The sequence below is a fragment of the Ochotona curzoniae genome, unplaced genomic scaffold, assembly GCF_017591425.1.
Source record: "Ochotona curzoniae isolate NIBS_2020 unplaced genomic scaffold, NIBS_Ocur_1.0 contig_2210, whole genome shotgun sequence".
NCBI classification, from domain to species: Eukaryota; Metazoa; Chordata; class Mammalia; order Lagomorpha; family Ochotonidae; genus Ochotona; species Ochotona curzoniae.
In genome coordinates, this window is record NW_024465369.1 from 3,866,775 (window position 1) to 3,889,727 (window position 22,953).

The window sequence follows — 22,953 nt, forward strand, 5'->3', positions numbered from 1 at the left end:
GACTTTTGGTGTTGGCTTTATACAGCACTACTGTGGCCTCAGATTCCATTCTTCCAGCGGAGACTCTTTCACACGTGTATCTGAATTATAAGTGTTTGCACTATAAAAGTGTTTACAGTCATCTTTCCGTTAAACCATAGTCCTCAAGTCCATGAACAAGAATCACCTCTTCTCTTAACCTCCTTTCAGACCCTTGTTCCCACCAGCCGAGCTGCAGGGTTTTGTGCTCAGAGACTGAGGTGTCTTGTTCTGGCCACAGCTCTTTGTTTCCCACCCCCCACAAGTTAATTTTCCCAGGGTCATGTGGTGACAGTTCACTATGGACACAGCATATCCTGCAAGATATTTTCTGATGCCACCAACAGCCTTTTTGGTTTGCAGGAATCTTATTTAAAAGAAATTTGCATGAATAGCACTTCGGGCCTCCTCATTTACATACATGTTTGAAAAGGCAGGAGCTTAGGAATGCAATAAAACAAAACAAAAACCAAAAACAAAACAAGAAGTGAATGCCTCAGCACTGCATGTTCTGTAGATATGCTCAAGACCATTGAAGAGGAGAAATTAATAACTTCTAGTTACCTCAGCATGTTCGTGTACAGTCATAAAGTCTGGGAAAAGAATAAATGATGTGCTGTTTTTCTTATCTTTGCTATTGACTTATTTTTCTAGAGCAATTTTTTAATGCAATAATTTTTCTGGAGGACGGCGGCAGAATTAAGACATTAATTAAGGCCCATTAAGGAATGGAATGAAATGTGTGCTCAGGAGCCAAAAAATTGTGTATCGTTAGCCCTGGAGTGCATCTGGCATAGTACCCTACAGGCAAGATTTCTATGAGTTCCTGATTCTGAAAAGGCTGGGATTATGGCCCAAAAATACATGTATTTTAAAAAAATCAATGATGTCTTATTCATAATGTTGGCTGAGAAACGAATGTAAATGTGCTTCATGTTGCACATAGTGGATCCTGGAATAATTACTGAACAAGTATAACTCACTCCAAGTCTGAAATGGAAAAAAATAAGTAGGTGGAATCCCGCACCTGCCATTTTTAAACACTATGAAGAGTAAGAAGAATAGGGCTTGGATCCAAATTAGCCATTCAGATGTGGGATATAGGCAATGTAGCCCTTCTACCAATTTCCATCCCAATCCTAGGTATTTATTTCAAGTGTTTGGGTTCAGAAAACGAACTCTCTGCTATTCCTGCAATGTTTCTATGGACTTCAGACTGAGAGCCCATAGGGAGCAGCCGGTGCAGAAAAGGGCTTTCTCTGAGGGACCCTTGTTCGACTGAGGAGAATTCCTTCAGAAGAAATGTGGTTGTTTTGACTCCCATCCGTATATCTCATTAAACAGGGAAGTCTAATTCAAAGGAAAAAAGATGACAGTTGAGCTTTGTCCCAGTCTGTTGTCCATTCTTTTGGCCTACTCAGTTCCTCTGAAAATCTATGGTATACTTGCTCCCCAAGAAACTCTAGACCTTCGTTTTTTCAGCAGTTCAAAATGCTGTTTAAATTTGAACCCCCTTGACCCTTTCTTGAATCCCGTTTTGTGTGGCTTCTGTGCACCTGCACAAATAGATTTGTTGTGTTTTCTCTCATTAACTTTTATGTTGCAAGTTTATTTTGGCAGATTCAAATCCCAGCCCTTCAGGGGCATATATTTAATGTAGCGGTGAAGAACGATTGTGACACCTGATTTCCATATCAGAGAGCCTGTTTCGAGTGTTAGCTCTAGTTTTGATCCATCTTTCTGCTTATGTGCACCCTGGGAGGCACCACATGATGGCTCAACTATATTAATACCTGATACTCTTGCCTTCAGCCTAGGCACTCATTAGCTGTTGTAGGTGTTTGGAAAGAGAAACTGGATGGAAAAATCTCTTCTGTCTCTTTGTCTTTCCCTCTCCCTTTCAAATAAAATGAAAAAATAAGTAGATGTAAATTTAAAAATTTACCAGAGCTTCAGAAGGCAGATGCACAGTTGCCTTAGGTCTCACACAAGTGTTGAAAAACACGGTTCTCAGAAGAGATCTCAGACCAAAAATAACATGAAAGAGTAGAAGACTTTAAAGTGTCTTCCTTTCCATGTAGTGAGTGAAACTGGTGAGATATTTTCAGTAAGGACCCCTGTGGGAATAGGGGCTGGGTGGAGGAGAGTGGGAAAGGAGCAGAGAGGGACACAAGAGCCAAACCAACCTGATTCACAGATAGCCTGAAAGGCCATAGGAGTTGACACAGTGGAATCAGAGGCTGGGTATGCCGTTTCCTAAAATTGTGGTAATTTAACCTTGTGTTTGGAGATGACTCAACCTCATTCTACCATATAAATTACTCAGCGATTTCATGTTTTCCTTTCTTATTACACTGAAGGCTATTGAAAATTTTTACTTCCCAACTCTCTGTGTGTGTACACACACACACACACTTTTTTCTTTTCTTTTCTTTTTTTTTTTTTACTTGCAAGAGTTACACACACACACACACACACACACACACACACACACACACAGGGTAAGATCGAGAAAGAGATCTTTTATCTACTGGTTTACTCCTCAAATGACTGCAACAGCTAGAACTGGGATGATCTGAAGCTGGGAGCCAGGAATTTCCTCCAGATTTCCCACATAGGTACAGGGGCCCAAGTTATTAGATCGTTCTGTGCTATATTTCCAGGCCATTCATAGGGAGCTGGATTAGAAGTGGAACAGCCAGGTGTTGAACCGATGAGCATACAGGGTACTGGCTACAGATGGAGGATTAGCTTGATATGCCACTGTACTGGTCCTTTCCCAACTATGTTCAAGCTATTAAAGAAGGAGCAAATCCCTTAGAGGTCTGTAAATTATTAAGGCATGAACTGAAAACCAATCTATTGATTGTGTGTTTAGAAAAACAGAATCCATCTTCCTTCTTCTTATCTACAGAGCAAGGGAGAAAGAGAGAGACAGAGAGATAAAGAGAGAAGGGAGTAGAGACACTTCTATTTGCTGATTTACTTCTCAGATGGATTTTAGGGCCCCAAGCATTTAAGCCATCTTTTTTTTTTTTTTTTAAAGGTTTATTTGTTTGCATTGCAAAGCCAGATATACAGAGAGGAGGAGAGACAGAGAGGAAGATCTTCCATCTGATGATTCACTCCCCAGGTAATGGCCGGAGCTGAGCCAATGCAAAGGCAGGAGCCAGGAACTTCTAGGTCTCCCACGCAGGTACAGGGTCCCAAGACTTTGGCCTGTGTTTGTCTCCTTTCTCGGGTCACAAGCAGGGAGCTGAATGGGAAGCAGGGGTGCCAGCACACGAACTGGCACCCGTATGGGATCCCAGCACGTGCGAAGTGAGGACCATTGTGCTGGACCCTTAAGCCATCTTCTGTTACTTTTCATCAGGGGCATTAACAGGGAGCTGAATTAAAAGCTGAGCAGCTGGAATTTGAACTGGCGCTCATAGAGAATCTGGTAGAGTCAACATCAAGGTGGCACCTTAACCGGTTGTGCTGCAATGCTGGTCTATGACTGTTACTTTTTAAAATTATTTCTGATTTATATAAAATGAGTGAGTTGGGCCCGGCGCGGTGGCCTAGTGGTTAAAGTCCTTGGCTTGAATGCACCAGGTTCTAATGCTGGTTCTAATCCCGGCAGCTCCACTTCCCATCCAGCTCCCTGCTTGTGGCCTGGGAAAGCAGTGGAGGACGGCCCAAAGCCTTGGGACCCTGCACCCATGTGGGAGACCTGGAAGAAGTTCCTGGTTCCTGGTTTCATATCAGCGCAGCACTGGCCATTGAGGTCATTTGGGGAATAAATCATCAGATGGAAGATCTCCTCTCTGTCTTTCCTCCTCTCTGTATATCTGATTTTGTGATAAAAATAGAAATAAATCTTAAAAAAATAAAATGAGTGGATTTCATATCTTTTATAATACATACTTAGAAAAATAGGAGTCCTTCTCCCCTCATCCTCCTCTCAATCTATCTTTTGCCCCTTATTTTTTTCCCAAATTATCACAATAGCATTTTCATTCACTATGATGGTTACTTCTAATGTAGAAGTAGGTCTTGTATGTCTGATCTCCTGGTGATGAAGTCACTCAGTTTTTGCTTATCTGTGGAAATATTTTGTTTTTTTTTCCTCCTTCACTTGTGATGTAATTGGTTCTCCTTTGTATTTCATTTATGTTTTTCTGTCACTGTTTAGGATCATCTCTTTGTGCTTAATGTCTGACTATTTGATTGTAATATGCTTTGGGAAAAGTCACTTTTGGTTGAGGATGGTTGGGGTCCTTTGTAATCTGGATGTCTAGATCTCTTGCAAGACTTGGGAGATTTGCACGTATTACTTCATCCAGTAGATTTCCAATGTGGGTTTCCTCTGCTTCAGTCATTCCTCTCCTATAAATGTTTATTTACTTAATGCTCTGTCATATGGCTCCCAGGCTTACTTCATTTAATTCTTTTTGCTTTTGTCTGACTTCTTTCAAAAGTGTTGTCTTCAAATCAGAAAAAAATCTTTTTCCAATTGATCTCATCTGTTGTTGAAGCTCTAACTGTATTTTTTTTCTATTGACTGAAGTTTTCGGCTATACCAATTCTGATACAATCATTTAATGATTTCTATTTGTTGAATTTTGTTCATATAATGCATTGTGTCCCTCATTTCTTTGAATTGTTTGTCTGTATTCATGTGCATTGCCTTAGGATCATCATTTTGAATTCTTTTTAAAAGACTTTTTATTAATTTCCTTCAAATCGGAATCTGTTTCTGGAGGAGAAGCATTGTGTTGTTTTGGAATGCGTCTTGCTTCTTCATGTTTCCTGTGTTGACATCTACAAATTTGGTGTAACAGTTCCTTCTTCTTTGTGGAGCAGCTTTTATTGAAAAGGACTTTTTTCGTGGGGTTGAGTAGTTGCTTTGGTTTTGGTTTCAGATGAGCCCAAAAGGGGCAACATCTGAGTGATTTCTCCTAGCTGTAGTCAGTGCCAGCACAGTTTTCTAGTTGACAGCGGTTTGTAGTTTGCTAGTAGTAGAAGTATGACTTTGAGGTGAATAAGGGTTTCCAAAGTTGTGTGTCTTTATTCCCTAGAGACTGGGTGTCAATCAGAGGTCTTGTGATGGCTATAGCCATGCTGCTAGTGTTGTCTGACACAGAAGAGTCCGTGTTTGGCCAGGCAGTCTGAGTGATGGGCGGCCGCTTGTGGAATCCTACAAGTATGATCCTGGAACTGTGTGATGCTGCTAAGACCTTTCCATATTATGTAAGTGGGTGTAAGTGTTGTTGAGGTAACTAGCACCTAAAATTCTAGTCTTGGCACTAAGGGATAGAAAGGGGAATCTTGCTATGGTCCTGTGAAGTTGCAGATCGTGTCCTGGCAAGTGTGTGTCATGGAGTTCTAGGTCCTGCAGGGAAAGTTCCAGTGACTCTGAGAAATATAATGTACCATCAGGGAGTTACAGAACAGGAAGGGTATCTTTTTCAGGCTCAAGAGGAAGTGTTGGTTATTCTGGAGATTATCAATGGCAAATGCATGCCTGCAGCATTGGAGTGGAGGTAGAGGCTTCCTAGGTCCTGCAAGGCTTGCGTGGGGCTTACAGAGCCCATGGTCCAAGTACCAGACCTTCAGGATGCAAAAACAACAGAAGATCTAGGACTTACTATTGATGCACAGGTTGTTCTGCAGATTATGTACTGGTGGACACATGTCTGGAGCATTAAAAAGCAAGGTAGACTCCTTCCTTGGTCCCATAGAGGGAAAATTCAGGTGATTTGGTGGAATACAGTTTTAATAGTCCTTGTCTCAGAGCAGCGGGATCTAGAGGATCCCTCATCTGAGTGCAGGTTGTGCTGGGGATGGTGCTCTAGCCCGGTAAAGAGGAATGCAGAGAGGTCCTTCCCCCAGTCCCTTGGAGGTAGTATTTGAGGGGAATGTGGGGTGACCCTGGGAATTTGAGTACTAACAGTCACAGGCCTTGGGCATTCTTACCCAATTCTAACAGGGTGAGTTCCAGTTATGCTGGGGATTGGTAACCGGCAGTTACAAGCTTCAAGCATGGTAATGCAGGCAGGCCTCTGCCTGCTCTCACAGGTGAGTGTGTATTACTCCAGGAACTGGGACCAAGAGGCTGCTCCCAGTTGCCATAGGGCATGCAAGAGTGATGCCGAGGCTTGTGCCATGCCTGCCCAGAGCAGCCTGTGCTGAGACAGACAAGGGGACTTCCTTAGGTGTGACCTTTTGACTGTGTATCCGCTGCTGCTGGCACCAAGCCCTCCAAACCAAAATGGGGAACTTCCCTGGATCACAAAAAAGAATTAAGGGTGGCTCTGAGGCTTGCACCCAGAAATTCCACAGCTGTGAAGTGCAGAAGGGTCTGCTCTTGGCCATAGAAAGTCCTGGCTTTGGGGAGCCAGGACTGAGACAGAATAGAATTACCCAGTGGCATTGGGGCAGAGGGAGGCATTGTACATACCTTTCTTGGAGCCAGGCAGTTGTTTGATTTTCCAGTCAGCTTTTGAGACTGAATTTAAAGTCAGTGAGAACTGTGGAGTTTTCTTACAGTTATTGCTGCCAGTCTATGTCAGTGCTGAGAGGTCACAGAGCATTCTCTCACTTTTCCCCAGCGTGATGTCCCCTCCCTGCCAACCTCACCCCCACACTGTGGGCTGGGGAGCAGGGTAGGAGCTACAAGGCTGTGCTTTGTTTCTTTCTCTCTGCTGGCTTTTGGAGTTTCAATGCGGTTGACGGTTCTACTATTTCTTTCCTGAAGTTTTCCTTCAGTCTCCTGCAAACACGGTCCTTCCTTTGCTGTTCTGGGCCTCCTCTGCAGTGGAGGCAAGTGCAGGAAGTCTCTGCTCACCAGGCTCAGAACCCAGCGTGTTGGCACGTTACCTGTGGATGCCTGTTTTCTGATGGCTTTAGAAGGAGGTGATAGGGCCAGTGTTGTGGCCTCGCAGATGAAGCTGCTGCCTGTGATACCAGCATCCCATTCAAGTGTTGGGCTGTGTCTTGGCTGCTCCACTTCTGATCCAACTCCCTGCCAATGGCCTGGAAAAGGCAGTAGAGGAGGGGCCAAGTCTTTGAGTTCCTGCTACCCATAGGGTGACCCGCATGGTGTTCCTGGCTCCTGACTTCAGCCTGGCTCATGTCTGGCTGTTGTGGCCATCTTGGGAACAAACAAGTGAACGGACAATCTGTCTCTCTGTTCCCCTCTCCCTCTTTGTAACTTTTATTTAAAAAAAAAAATCAGACAACCACATTTTGGAGAGTTCCAAAAGATATGGTGGCAGATACCCATGAAGTTGTTTGTGGGCAGGTTGGCCAGCTTGAGTAAAAATAAAAATCATATTTTTTAATGGGCCCATATCTTATAATTTCAGTGCATGACTGTAAAGTTTGAAAAGTGTATTTAAGACTAACAGTGGCACATGGTATACTTCATAGCAATGGTGGCTGAACTAATTAACTACCATAACTTATTTATCTTTCATTGGAGATATTTAGTTTTTCTCTTTCCTTGTAGATGGTGATAGAATGAGGAGTAAGTGTGAGAATATGGCATCTAACATTGCACATTTTAAAAATTAATTAAACATGTAAAATAATAGAACCTTTTGTTGTTTGTATCTTATTACAAAAGGAATTACAATACAGATAATTTTTAAATGTTAAGCAATAATTAATTTTTAAAAAGGTTTATTTTTATTGGAAAGTTAGATTTAAGGAAGGAAGTAGAGACAGAGAAAGACCTTCCATTCTTTTTTTTTCACTCCCCAAATAGCCACAATGACTGGGGCTGAGCCTATCCGAAGCCAGGAGCCTCTTCCAGGTTTCCCGTGTGGGTGTGCAGCATCACAAGGCTTTAGGTTATCCTTCACTGCTTTCCCAGGGCACAAGCAAGGAGCTGAATGAAAAGTGAAGTGGCCAGGACACAAACTGTCACCCATATGGGATACCAGCACATGGTGATGGAGAACTAGCCAATTGAGCCATCATGCTGGGCCCAAAATGTTAGCAAAAATAAGCAATTTAAAGTAGGCATTATCAGTTGTATTCTTCAAGTCTTTCTTCTATGGAAGTGTGTTTGTATACAGTTTTTATTGTTTAGATCGTATTTGTTTATTTGAAAGGCAGAGCTGCAGTGAGAGATCTTCCATCTGTTGATTTATTCCTTGGAAGTGCACAGCAGCCAGGGCCAGGCCAGGCTCAAACCAGGAGTTAAGAACCCCATCTTGGTTTTCCACTTGAGTGACAGGAACTCAAATATGTGAGCCAACATCTTGGTTGCTTCCCAGAATACACAACAGGAAGCTGGATGCCAAGGTGGGATTCTATCTCAGGCACTCAGATATGGGATGTGGGTATCCTGCTGGATCATGGTGCCTACCGCTGCATAAGTAATTTAATGCTAACAAGGCATTGGCATTTGACCTAAAGGGCCTAATGATTAAGGTAGCATGTCCCACATTGGAGTGCCTGAGTTTGATTCCCAGCTTCAGCTCCTATAGTAGTTAGGAGTTCTGTGTTTTTCTCTCTCTCTCTTTTTTTACTGCCTCTCAAACACAGAAAGTAGCCAATGAGAAAGTGTGCTGTTAAGGCCAATCTTGTGGTGCAATGAATGAAGCTATTGCTTGTGAGGACAGCATCCCACGCTGGCACTGGACTAAGACCTGGCTGCTCCACTTCTGATCCAGCTCCCTTATAATGTGCGTGGGGAAGTGGTGGAGGATGACCTGAGTGTTTGGTCACTGCACCTTTGTGGGCGATCCAGAAGGAGCTTCAGACTGCTGGCTGCAGCAGCCTCAGCTGCAGTGACCAGTTGGGGAATAAACCAGGGTTTGGAGAAACCCTCTCCCTCTCTCTCTGACTCTTTTTTTCTCTGTGTAACTTTAACTCTCAAATAAATAAACAAATCTTTAAAAAAATGTGTACTATATGTTTCATTGTATATTCTCCTTTTTTGATTTTCTTTTTACTCTCCTTAAACGGAATAGATTGTAAATACTTAATAGCCTTTTAAGCAGCTTTTTAAATGTGTGCCCTGAATTCTATATATGGACATAATATTTTAATTTCAGCCATCCCTTCCTTCTTGTGGGACACTTGGGCATCATGTGTTTTATGTTGTCATTGGTCACACTTTTTTCTCCCTTGAACTTTGTCTCGCACAGCCGTGTCTGGGAGCTGTTCAGAGAGAAGCTGACTTCGGGTTAGAAGGCCTCAGCTGTCTGGCTCCCAGATGATCCCTGCGGCTGTACTGTCCATTTCTTCTTTCCTTTCTGATTGTTTTCCTTGCTTTTCACCCAGGCCTGTAACAGCAGGAAGAACAGGGTCTAGGCTTCCTCTCAGCTCATTGTCTTGTTCTTGCTTTTCATCTACATCTGCTCCTAGAGTAACTGTGCATGCAGTTGGAGAGTAAGACAAGACAGTGAGGACAGGAACGAGAAGTGACAGTTGTCTGCCGTACCACCCTGCTTCCTAATTATCCAGTACTCCCTAGCAGCAAACACTTATGACTTTTTTTTCCTTTTTACTTTGGCCTTCAGGTGTCTGCCTCCTTATTTCTATGTAACATATTTCTGCTATATATGTGTCCTCTATGACGTTTTATTGATTGCTTCTAAATCTATAGATTGAGTTTACTATTTCAAGTCTCCCAATTTCCCTCTCCCTCACATTATTTTGATACTTTTTCTGACATTTCAATTACAGCAATATGATATTTGCATCATTGTGTCTATATAGAATTTGCTCATACCAGGGCCAAATTGTGTACTAAGCTCCTTTTCCCTTCCCCCTCCCCTACGGGTGAAATGTAGAATTCCCCTGTGGTTGATAATTGCCTCTTTTTAAAATTTTCATCTATTATTAATATATATTTTTTTCCTCTCTCTTCTATTTTATTTTTAATTTTATGGTGCAATTCCACAGGCTTTGGGATTTTCCCTACCCCTTCTTCATATTCCTTCCCTCAACTTATTTCCCCCATATTATTATAATAGTATAGTGCTTCATAAGTAGTAATAAGTCCATCATTCTGTTATTTAAGTGTGTCCTAAAATTGCTAGTACACACAGTCCAGCATCCTATTTTCAAGATTGATCTAACAGTTTCATTGGGAGTCTATCTTTGATTTGGAAGTAGAGATGCATACTGTATTGTATTTTCACAACATGATATGATAATCTCTATTACACAGTTACAATACATTCCCTTTAAGGGAGAAGCCATAAAAACAAAATCAATAACAGGAATAAAGATAAAACAAAAGATTTATGGCACCACAGAGTTAAGTAACATGCTACTGAATAACCAATGTATTGATGAAGAAATGAAAACACAAAAGCTTCTTGGATAAAATGATGCTAATATGTGATCTATGAGTCAGTGAAGAAGTTAATAAGAGAAAAGAAACTACTTTGAAGAAATGAAAATCAAAACCCATGTGTTGCAGCAAAAATATTACTGAAAGGCTTATTGATCTTATAATTTGCATTAAGATTGCCTTGTATCAGAGAGAACATATGATATTTAACCTTTTGGGATTGACTTATATCACTGAGCATAATGATCTCCTGAAGGGACCATCTGGTTGCATATTGAGTATTTTCATTCTTTTTAATGGCTGAGTAGTATTCCATAGAGTAGATGTGCCACAGTTTCTTTATCTACTCCTCTTTGGATGGGCATCTGTGTTGTTTCCACGCCTTTGCTATTATAGTCTATACTGCTATATAGAATTACAGATCCCTTTCTCATCTGCAGTTTTCATTTCCTTTGGATATATTCCTAGGAGCAGGATAGCTGGGTTATATAACAGGTTTATTTGTAATTCTCTAACCACTCTCCGTATTAATTCCCATAATGGTTATACTAGCCTACATACCCATCAGCAATGAAGTAGGGTACCTTTCTTCCCACATCCACACCAGCAGGCGTTGTTAGTAGAGTTCTGAATGTCGGCTAGTTTCACTGGAGTTAGGTGGAACCTCAGTGTGGTTTTCATTTGTATCTCTCTGGTGGCTAGGGAGCCTGAGCATCTTTTTAAATGTCTGTTAGCCATTTGAATCTTTTTTTTTTTTTTAATGTATGTTTATTTCCTTTGCCTACTTTTCACAGTTGGTTTTTTTTTTTTTTCTCTTTTACTGTCCTTGAGTTTCTGAAGCTTTTTGCAGATCCTGGATATTAGTCCCCTATCAGCTGTGAATTATGCAATGATTTTCTCTCATTTCATTCCATTGGTTGTTTCTTCACTTTGTTAATACATTTCTAAAGTCTCTACTGTAGTTTTGAAGTATCTCTCAGCTGTTAACTTACTAGTCTTTTCAGTGCCTTTTTGGGAGACATTTTTGGTAGAACCCTTATCTCTCCATTCTTTCCTCAACTTTTCAATAATTTGTCTCATTTTTGGAATTTACAAAGTCTTTTTCTCTTGAATATTCTTAGTCATTTTTGACTGCTGTAACAAAACACATCTGGTGGATAATTTATTAAATGAATTATTGAATTGTTTGGTTTATTAATCAGAATTATTAAACAGAATTTTGTTGCTCAAAGTTCAGAGAGGTAGGAGGCCAAGATCAAGGCACCAGTAGATATGGTGTCTATAGGGATCCATTCCTTCTATGTACTCTCACAGTGTGGGCAAGAAAGAGGCTCTCTCAGGGCTACTTTGCAAGACTACTTGTCCCATTTATGAGGGCTCCACCTTCATGGTCCAGTCATCTCCCAAAGACCCTGTCTCTTTATACAACACAGTAGAGTTAGGTATCAACATATTGATTTTGAAGCAACACAAATGTCCATACCCTTGGAGATCCCTTAGTTTTCTCCTTTGTAGCTGATTCCACTGATGTGTGGGTCAGCATTTAACAGCCACCCAGTGAAAGTTAAGGACAGGAAGCACTGATTTACAGTGTGTTTTGACTTCTGTGCTTTTGACATGTCCACCATAACTTATTCTAAATGATTGGCATGAAATCACTAAACTCAGAATTGGGAAAAGATGCTCTTGCGAGATGGTGAGAGCCAACTAGAGTACACATCTGGATTATTCCATGGTTTTGATGAAGTACCTTTTCCAAAAGCTTCCTGAGAAAGGGTGTATGGGAATTACATGTTTTCTAAGGTTTAGTTTTTTGGGAGAAATGACCTTTTCTTTCTTTCTTTCTTTCTTTCTTTCTTTCTTTCTTTCTTTCTTTCTTTCTTTCTTTCTTTCTTTCTTTCTTTCTTTCTTTCTTTCTTCCTTCCTTTCTTCCTTCCTTCCTTCCTTCCTTCCTTCCTTCCTTCCTTCCTTCCTTCCTCGTCCTTCCTTCCTCCCTCGTCCTTCCTTTCCTTTCCTTTCCTTTCCTTTCCTTTCCTTTCCTTTCCTTTCCTTTCCTTTCCTTTCCTTTCCTTTCCTTTCCTTTCCTTTCCTTTCCTTTCCTTTCCTTTCCTTTCCTTTCCTTTCCTTTCCTTTCCTTTCCTTTCCTTTCCTTTCCTTTCCTTTCTTCCTTTTTTCTTCTCTCCCTTTCTTTCTTTCAAGATTTGTTTATTTATTTATTGGAAAGGGAGACTTACAGAGAGACATATGGAGAGAAAGATCTTCCATTTGTTGGTTCCCCAAGTAGCTGCAATGACTGGAGCTGAGCTTATTCGAAGCCAGGAGCCAGGAGCTTGTTCTAGATCCCAAGACTTTGAACCATCCTTCATTGCTTTCCCAGGCCACAGGCAGGGAGCTGGAAGGGAAGTGAAACAGCCGGGATATGACCCAATGACCATATGGGATCTCGGCACATTCAAGGCAAAGATTTAGGTGCTAATCCATCAAGCTGGGCCATGGCTTTTTATTTTTAATAATTTAAAATTATATTTCCAGTATTATTTACATAATTGAGAGGGATACACACTCATTTGGGCCTCCAATTAGTGTAGGGAGGGTCGAGGTATGCAAGATGATGAGTGGGACAAATGGTTCAGTTCTTTTCTTCATCTTTTTTTTTTCTGCGTTCACTGAGCGGGGAGGTAAGGGAGTCACTCCTTGCTGTCAGACTGCATCAGCACCCAGGGATGGGGAACTGTCATTTGATGATGCTTTAGAGACCCCCTCATGTGTGGAAGAATGTTTTGAGTGTGTTACTTGAATGCTTTTGATAGTTCTGAGATGTTGTCAGCTTTGTTGCACTAGAATTGAGAAAATCTTTCTAAGGTCTTTTGGTTTACCAGGTCCACCTTAGTACATCCAAGATGCATTCACTTACTATGAAGCTTGGCTAGAAGAGCTGTCCCACCTGTTCTGCTTTCTATCCTCCAACAAGGCACTGCTGACTGAGGTGAGCTGCTGCTTGTCCTTTCTGTGAATCGGGGTATGCTGTCCACTACACAGGTATTAGCAATTGAGGATGCCCAGTTAGGATACATGCATTCTAAGGTTGGACCACATATCTCATGATTTTCCCTGTGGCTAAGGTTTGAGTATAGTGGTCTAGTTGGGGAGTCCCCCAGGAAGCCTTGCCTGAGGTGACCTCAAATTTGACCCTTTTGTGCATCAGCTAGCATAGGGTTATGTTCAGTCCATAACATGTACCAACCAATGCACATATCACACACTGGTGGATGCAGCTACCTGGTCAGTTCTTTCTCCAGCCCCATATCTTATGTGAATTGATAGGTGGTATAGGCTAACTCATCCCAGCCAGCCACAGGCCTGGCTTCATGCATGCCAACAAGTGCTGTGGCCTAGTTGGAACAACTCCCAGACCAATAGCCAACCTCAGTTTTTGTGCGTGCTGGCATGTATTGTGAGGCCTAAGCCAGCCTGTTCTGCATCCCAACTGACTTTTATGCTAACCCATAGGTGCTGGGCTTAGCCCAGCCTCACCTGCCCTCAGGCCTATCCCACATGCACGCTGTTGGGTATTGTATCCTTGTCCAGGCTAGCGCATTTCAAGCCCTGGCTTTTGTGCTCACCAGTGGGAGCTGCAGCCTAATAGGGGAGTGCCTACAGTTCCCCTATCCTACTCCAAGCTCTGGATCTTCTGCTTGTACTGCGGTCCAGCCTGACATGACATGCATCAAATCCTGGCACTTGCCAATGGGTTCTATGCCCTATCCCTGCTAAACCACACCCATTCTGACTCTTGTAAAATACCAGCAGATGCAGAAGCCTATTCCCAGCCTTAGCCCTTATATGAATTGGCAGGTATTGCAGTTCAACCCTGCCTGACCTGTACTCTGTCCTGGCTCTTGCTTGTGGCCAGAGCGTACTGCAACAGTCACATTCTTGTCTACCCCCAGCCCCAGCCCACATGTATGCCAGCAGGTGCTATAGCCTGGCCTGGTCTGGCCTGCCTCTAGATTGATGACTCTTAATATCCTCAGACTCAATTGACTCTGTCTTGATATTGAAATCTTAGTGAATATCTTAGTCCATTTTCTGTGTAACAAAATAATTGAGGCTGAGCAATATATGCATAATAGAGATTTACTTAGCTCAGCATTCTGGAGATTCAGGAGCATGGTGCCAACACTGGTTCAGCTCTGACTAAGACCTTCTGGCTACATCATGACCTGGCAGATAGTATCATGGTAAGAGTACAGGTAAGTGGGTATCACCACTATAGAAGCTAGAAGCCAAAGAGACTTGGGTCAGGCTCTGTTTTATTTTATCTTATTTGAGAGGCCAATGAGGGGAGTCCTGTGGGGAAAGGGAAAGCTTCCATTCATTGGTTCACTCTCTAGATGTCTGTAGCAGTCCAGGCCATGCCAGGCCAGATCTAGCAACTAGGAACTCAATCTGGGTCTCCCATGTGAATGGCAGGGACTAAACTACTTAAGTTGTCACCTTCTAACTCCCAGGGTCTGTACAGCTAGTAGAATTGTGAGCCCAAGTAGGAATCAAACTCAGAGACTATGACATGGGACACAACTGTCTTCCCTGATATGTTAATTCTTAGGTGAAAGGCTAAAACCAGGCCTCTTGTTTCAATCTTCTAATACATTCTCTCTTTCTCACTGGGAGATTTTCTCAGCTATACTCCAGCCTTTCTGTATAACATTAGATACTCCTGTTGAGTTGGGATTGTTTTGGGTTTAGGCCATGTCTGTGTCTCCTCTGGAGTTGACTACCCAGCATTGCATTTAGCTAGAGAGAAAGCAGCAGAAAGGCATTTTGACTCAGATGGATCTGGTTTTAAATCTTGGTTTTGCAACACATTATTTAACAGCTTTATTCCAATTTTCTTGTTCAGAACTGAGGGCAAAGTACCCCCTTGGGGAAGGAAATCAAGTTGCCTAAAGGTCATCTACTAGATTGAGTTAGGATTAACCTAGGATACCTTCCTCCCGTTCTCCCATCCTGCATGCTAAATAGCACATCTTAGTCTTAAAACTAAAATTTCATGAGCGATTACTTTGCCTTTTATAGCACCCAGTGCTCTGGTTAAATAATTCTTTTGTGCTTACAAGGAACATTTTGGTATTTACATAAGATTATTGCTTTTCAGCAATGAAATTAAATTGTTTTTTCCAGGTACTTTCCGCGTTTGACCTTCCTGGACCAAATTAATGACCATAAAAATGACTAAGATTTACTGAACCCTTGCCATGTGCCAGGTCTTATTCTAAGTGCTTAACATGTATTAATTCACTGAATCCTCGGTAACTCAATGAGATAGGCTACTGTCCCTATTCTCATTTTCAGCTGAGGGAACAGGAGCAGAAAGGCCTGGAGTTATATCACAGTAACAGTACTGAGGAGATCTAGGCCCTGAAGTGAGTTGTGTATGGTTTCCTCCTATGAAATCTTCACAAAGGGGCTTCCCTATAGGCTCCCTTCCTTCGGAAAAGCTAGGCTCTCAGGGATGTCTCTCTAGCAGGGAAGGTGAGTATCCCATGGCCCAGCCCTGCAGCTAGGTAAGAGTGAAGGCCAAGCCTTAGCAGGAGTCCCAACCCATGAGGGAGGAGGCTCCTTGAGGCTCACGCCCTCCTCAGCTGTCCTTGGTAGTAGCCTACACGAGCCTGGCCAACAGCAAGGACTCTCCTGATCTAGCAAGCTAACTACTAACATTCAGTCTCGCCTCAGCAGCCATGCTCAACTCCCAGCAGGCCTTGTTTAAACAGGCAGCTTGAAACAGCTGGGGTTGGCTCAGCAGAGCGTGTGGTCGGCCAGGGATGCTCCGAGTGCAGGTGCCTGAGTCTGAATGTGCAATCATGCAAATCCAAGGACCCAGACGGATGTGAATTTGAAAGCTTAGTGTTCACTTCCAATAAATTCAACTGTCTATTGCCAGAGCAGCCTGGACTGGCAATTCTCTACTCATCAATTCAAATGAGCTTTTCTGGTGATACGAGGAAAGAGGTGTGGGGTGAATCCCAATCACTGCTTGTTCCCTCTTGGGCAGGCAGCATCTGAGCAAGGCTTTGGAAGAGCAGATACCTTTCCTGGGGAAAAGTCTCATGGGAACTAGTCAGGGCACAGAAGTCATCGTGGGAGGAAGGGACTAGGAAACTCATTCCATCTGGCTTTGGATCTTGGAGATAATCTGACCCTCCCTCTTTTCGCATAGGAATTAAGTGAAAGCGAGCAAGATTACTAGGCCAAGGGCACCCAGTTAGTTCAGCAGTGGGCTAGCTCCTCCTGATTCTTATTCCTGGTTTCCTATGAGTCACCCCACTCTCCAACCTGTCTCTTTACTGCTGTGAGCTCTAGGTCATAACTGAACACTCCTACCAATAGCTCGCTTACCCTCTCTTTTTTTCTCTCTCTGAAACTTGGGATAGAGTGAAGATCTGAAGAGGGGTATTTGAAGCACAGAAATGGGAGGCAGGGGAGATTGTGGTACAGGTTCCTGGGTACTTTTTCAAGGACAGAATTGTGAACCACAAACCTTATCATTCTCTCTTCTGCCCATTTGCTCCCAGGATTGGGTTTTCATGATCAGATCTCTGTGTGGAGTCTTTGATTGCCAGTAAAAAGCAAGCAACTAAAGCTAATGTACTTACCTAGAATACTTCCTCCTTAATAACTTGCTTTACCTGGCCCTTGTGGCTGCCCTTGACCACACTGAGCCCAGAACTCCTGTTAGAGGTCCTTTAGCAACTCCCCATTGCTCTGCCTTGGCCTCCAGGCCCACATACATGCTCTAGAAATGAGTATTCCTAGATCATGAATGGCAAGATCATGACCTTCAGATGCCACGTGGCCAGGGTAAGAAGAGCTAATGGTTAGATATGGGTTTTCTAGCACTTAGTTGCTAGTCAAGGCTGGTGCCTAAGTCCTTGAGCCATGCTAAGAAAGTCAGCTGGAAGTCTGTTTTGACACCAAATGGTGGTTACACAGTTGGTATTTTATCACTTCCACTCTTGCTTTGTGTTGCTGGAAGAGACAGAAAATTTACACTCTGTAAGACTTGACACCTCACATTTTAAAGTTCAAAGACCAGAAAGAGTGGATTGAGAGTAAGTACTGTTTTCCTGTTTTAACATAAGGCATCTACAAATAAACTTTAATTCTAATCTTAGGTGGAAATTGATTGGTAGTCTCTCAATTCCAATTTCTCAGGGGATGCAGCCTGATGGGCTGTTCATGGGCAAAGAGTCTCTAGTTGGTTGAATCTCCAGATGAAATATAGTCACCAAGATGGTCACTGGAGGCCTACTCCAGGAAACTCCCAGGGAGACCAAGAAGAAATTGTGGTGAGCTAGGTAGACACCTAAGAGATGTTTGCTTCCACTACTCAACTCAATATTTAGGATAAGTGACCTTTCTGTCACCAGCTATGTTATTAGAGTTTTCAGAGAGCCAGTTTTCCCAAAGTCAGACTCAGTTTCCTTTTCAGAGTGGAATCCTGGCTGCTTGGAGTAAGTGGAGGGGCAGTGTCTTTGGAAATATCTCCTTTCAACTCACGCATTTCACAGACAAAGGGACTGAGGTTTAGAGAGGAGGTTGGACCTGCTCAAGGTCAGACCGCCCTACAACAGGCCCTTTGTAAAGTGGGCAGCCTGTCAGGGCCACTTTGCTAAATCTTTGGGCAGTCATTGGCTTATTATGGAAATGCTGACTGGATAAATACTATATCTCCATAGTGAGATTTGTGGCTCTCCGTGGCCTTCCCGTAACGATGCTTAAGGAGGCTTTAATGATCTGCCTACTGGGCATTTCTGCAGCATGCATTCAATTCAGAGAAGGCCACGGTGCTCACACTCTAATTCTGAAGCTAATTTCTTCTTGGATTCGGATGCTCTGGCAGCAAGAGAGAGTGAACCAGGAAAATTACTAGGATTGTACAGCCTTTGATTCTTGTCCTTTTGACCTTGTGCTTCAGGAAAAGAAAAAAAAAAAAAGAGGTGTTTGGGTTGACTTTTTACACCTGCTTCAAAACACTGTTACAAGGGGGTGAAGAAGACAATGAGGGAACTTGCTGTGGTCCAGTGCCTGCGCCTGCAAATACCTTCCTGTAGTGCTTACACTCTTGACCCTGAACCAGTGGGGCACAGCACTGAGCTGGAGGAGGAGGTGGGAGTGGGTCAGCATGCAGGGAGGGCATGGTCAAGCTTCTGTGCACTCTCTGAACCCCCGATCATGGATCATGAGGAAGCTGCCAGATTAGGGAGAAGATGAAAGGCAAGCCAGGGAAAATGGCCAAAGGAAGTAGTTATTAAAATAAGAGGTAAAATTCACAACAGGCAAATCCAGTGTTTTGTCCATGTTCAACTAGATTAGAAACACATAATGAAAACAAATAGATTTAATGGGGTGGGCATGATTAAGGTTGTCTTGCAGTATGTCAGGAAATGACTTTGTTCAGGAGGAGTGGAGGGCTATGAGAGGAAATTGAACCTAATTTTAACCTTAAGATGTAGTTACTTATCTTCTTAGTATATGCCTGTTAAATGAAAAATAAAGGACTGAGGGCTAATATGTTGTCAGTGAAGTCATTGAAGATATGAATGTCATAAGCATGTGCTTCAGCTTTATGAGGCTATATTTTTTTCCCTAACAAGTTGTCACAATGAATGGGTGTCCCCAGTAGGATTGGTGACTAGTTAAAAGTCACTTTTCAATGAAATGGCAGTTCATTGGCTTTGTAAGGGTGAAGTTTTATTCCCACTATAAGCCTTGTAAATTCTCCCTCCTTGGAGTCCTTATAGTTTTTCCTTTCTTACTGCTCATCTTTGCATTGCTTTATATAGAATGTACTGTAGAGAAATTTAAATTGTCAGATTGCTTGGATTTGGGGGCCTTGGCATAGAATAATTGTGTCAATCTTAATTCTAAAGATTTATTTATTTATTATTACAAAGTCAGATATATAGAGAGGAGGAGAGACAGAGAGGAAGATCTTCCCAAGTGACCGCTCCCCAAGATCTCCCCAAGTGACCGCAACGGCCGGTGCTGCGCCAATCCGAAGGTGGGTACCAGGAACTTCATTCCAGGTCTCCCATGTGGGTACAGGGTCCCAAGGTTTTGGGCAGTCCTTGACTGCTTTCCCAGGCCACAAGCAGGGAGCTGGATGGGCAGTAGAGCTGCTGGGATTATAACCGGCGCCCATATGGGATCCTGGTGCGTTCAAGGTGAGGACTTTAGCCACTAGACCACGCCGCCGGGCCCTAATCTTAATTCTAATAAGATTCCCACTCATTGATTCTTCCCCCAGCAACATTTGCAGAAGACACATGGTTACTGAGTGCAGCCTACATTTTCCAATACCTTTTACAACTCGAGATGACTGAGGATGGCATGTGACTTCCTCTCCCTACTATGGTTTGCATATGGTTTGTCTTCACCAAAACGCATGGTCTTTTTTCTTTTATTCTTTCCTGCATCTTTTGACTTTGCTATTGAACTAAAGGCCAGTGGTTTTAAGTTCATCCCAAATCAGGACTTAGGGGTAGAGTTAATTATCATATTTAGTTAAAAAATACAGGATGTGCAGTTGAATTTGAATTTGGAGTAAATAATGGACTTTAAAAATGTAAATGGGTACCATGCAAAAGGCAGCTGTACTTAGGGAAGGGCAACTAGAAATCTCTTGAGCTTCTAGCAACACATTAACAGCCCTCTCATAAGGGTAGATGGGATGTCTTTGTCTATTCAGCATGCTATAGGCTGCAGACTGGTGACTTACAACTAGTAGTATGTAACTCTCACAGGTCTTCATGCTGCCAAGTCCAAAATCAAGGAACCAGCATATGTGGTATCTAGTGAGGGTTTGTAGATGGTAAATCCCTGCAGTTCCCTCACAGCTTCTGGGGCTTTCATAAGGAAGCACATCCCATCACTCAGTCTAAGCCCCTTCTAATAATCTCACTTCCTAATAACATCATGTGGGTGATGAGGTTTCAGCAGAGGAATCTGGTGGACACAATGATTTAGACCATCACAATTGTGTAAGTCTCAGTAGAATGACTTCCATTGCTAACCACGGTGTGGTGGAAAGAGGGCTAAAGTCAACCTCCTTATCTTAGTTGCCCAAACTGATTTTAAGCTTTTTAAGTAGAAGAGAGTTGGCAGACACTAAGAGCTATGCACGTTCTACGCAGCACAGCACATGGCCAGATAGGTGGTAAGCATTCAGTGAAGACTTGTGGCTGAATGGAATCTATAGACTCCTTGCTGAAGTGGTGGGAGCTCTGGATGGGGACTCAGGAGGCAGGGTGCTTTTCTGCATTGTCTTTGATGTGGATGTGCTTTTGAATGATTGCTTTACCTCTCTGGGCTCTGCTTGTTCTTTTTTTTATGATTTATTTCTTTTTATTTGAAAGGAAGATTTACAGAGAGACAAGGATAGACAGAGAGAAAAATCTTCCATCTGCTGTTTACTCTCCAAATGGCAGCAATAGCTGGAGCTGAGCAGATCTGAAGTCAGGAGCCAGGAGCCTCTTCTGGGTCTCCCACGTGGATGTACAGGGTTCCAAAATCTGGGACATTCTCTACTGCTTTCTCAGGCCACAAGCAGGGAGCTGACAGGAAGTGAAGCAGCTGGCATATGAATCGACACCCCTATAGAATGCTAGTGCTTGAAGGTGGAGGATTAGCCTGTTGAGCCACAGCAACAGTCCCTGGGCTATGGTCCTTTCAGGTGTAAAATAAAGGAGTTGAATTAGAGTTTACGGTTTGCAGCTTGAGCTCTTTGGAAAAGTGGGAACAGTAACACAAGAGAAGCTCCAAATCGGTAGGACCCAAGGCCTATATTGCTTCTTTACAATAGGTGACCAGCAGCAGCTCTGTTTCTCTAAATAGTTGGTTCACATGATCCTGACCTCAGCACCACTCCCTTCATGGGAGGGTTTGGGGAAGTCCATTTTCCTGTGGATGTTTTTGGGACCGCCAGGATTTTTGTTACCTTGTCCCAGGATGTTACCCGGATTACTATGGTCATGAAGTCAAATCTGTGTGCCCAGGTGCCCTGCTGTCACAGTGTCATGATGTCTTTCTGTGGCACATACATGCAAATGGAAGACCTCACAAACTCCCTCCAGGGACCATGGGCAGGGACTTGTCTTCTGTTGATGGGAACTGCAGAACTCATGAGCTCTCCTGGATAAGGGGTGGGGGCCCAGTAAAGGAAACAACAGCCTCTGCTTCTAGAAACCAAAACAAAAATTCACCTCCTACCCCTCCCAAGTAATTCCCTCACCATAATGAAAAAACAAACAAACAAATGAACCAACTTCCTCTTTGCCAGGCACTGGACTCTGTATGTCATGTCCTTCTGGGCTAGGTTTCTTCTGAGCAATTTATAAAAGCGGGGAAGCTGTTAGAAGCTCCCTATGTGCTAGAGGAAGAAAGAGTGACAAGGAAACCGGCTGGAGGGCAAGGGGCACAGTTTGCTGCTGTGACACTGAAGCCTGGGTCCTGAGGGAGGCAGATTGGGCAGGGAGAACTGAGGCATCACGGAGGCTTCTGGGGAGGAAGGAAATTGGAGTCAGACCTCAGGGATGAGTTGTCTGTGAGATGGCCGAGAGGAGGATGTTAAAGTTCCAGGTCCCGACCTACGGTTACTAGGAGGTGTAAACAAACATGTGATGTTTGTGGGGAGGCCAACAGGACTCAGAATGCAGCAGGAGGTGTCTCCACTCCGTTTTACTAATTGGGATAGAAGACTTCCTCTCACAAGGGGTGCTTCCACTAATAAGACAGCAACTCTGATCAGCAGGGAGTGGCTGGGGTGTTGTGCTGAGAAGGGTGTTATGAATGCTGTGCTAATAGGAAAGGATTCTGCTGTTGATTACTGATGTCTGTTATGGGCATGGGTAGGAAGAGAAGTGACACATGTTTCAAAAATATACCATTTTGACCCTAGCACAACAGCTCAGTGGTTAAATGCTCCCGTTGCAAGCACTGGGATTCTATATGGGCACCAGTTTGTGTCCTGGCTGTTCCACTTCCCCTTCTGCTCCCTGCTTATGGCATGGAAAAACAGTAGAGGATGGCCCAAAGCATTAGGACCCTACACCTGCATGGGAGAACCAGAAGAAGCTCCTGGTTTCAAGTGGATTAGGCTCTGGCCATCAGAGCCACTTGGGGAGTAAACCAGTGGATAGAAGATCTTTGTCTCTCTTTCTCTCTGTAAGTCTGCCTTTCCAATTAAAAAAAGAACCAAAAAAAAAATATATATATATATCATTTTGTCCTGGAAATGGTTTGATACTTGTTCCAGAGATTCTCCAGTGAAGGGAAGGTGGTTTTTTTTTTTTTTCCACTTTTTCCTCTATTTCTTAAAGTCTGTAAATGCTGGAAATGAAGTTCCTGACTTTAAATGCTGTCTTACTACATCAGTGTCGAGCACTGCACCTGCTCCTCTGTGTGACTTCTTAGGCTGCTCAGAGAAGTCAGGATCCTCAGCTACCAGGTTCAGGGAGGAGTAGCTTGTTCATCTGGGCACAAGTAACTTTGGTTCCAAAGAAACGTCTGAGGGCATGAAAGAAGGGAAGGAAGCAGGGGGGAAATTCTGCTTGCAGACGCTTGCTAATACTCATGTG

At 43.1% G+C, this 22,953-nt stretch overlaps 1 long non-coding RNA gene across 1 annotated transcript in view; it reads left to right on the forward strand.

Moving 5' to 3' along the window:
* LOC121150575 overlaps window positions 1–13,292 on the forward strand; it is a 183,965-nt gene extending 170,673 nt beyond the window's left edge. Inside the window, exon 3 of the long non-coding RNA XR_005882993.1 lies at window positions 13,195–13,292. This is a non-coding gene — a long non-coding RNA (uncharacterized LOC121150575). The remainder of the gene's footprint in view (window positions 1–13,194) is intronic.
* Window positions 13,293–22,953: the final 9,661 nt, after the last annotated feature.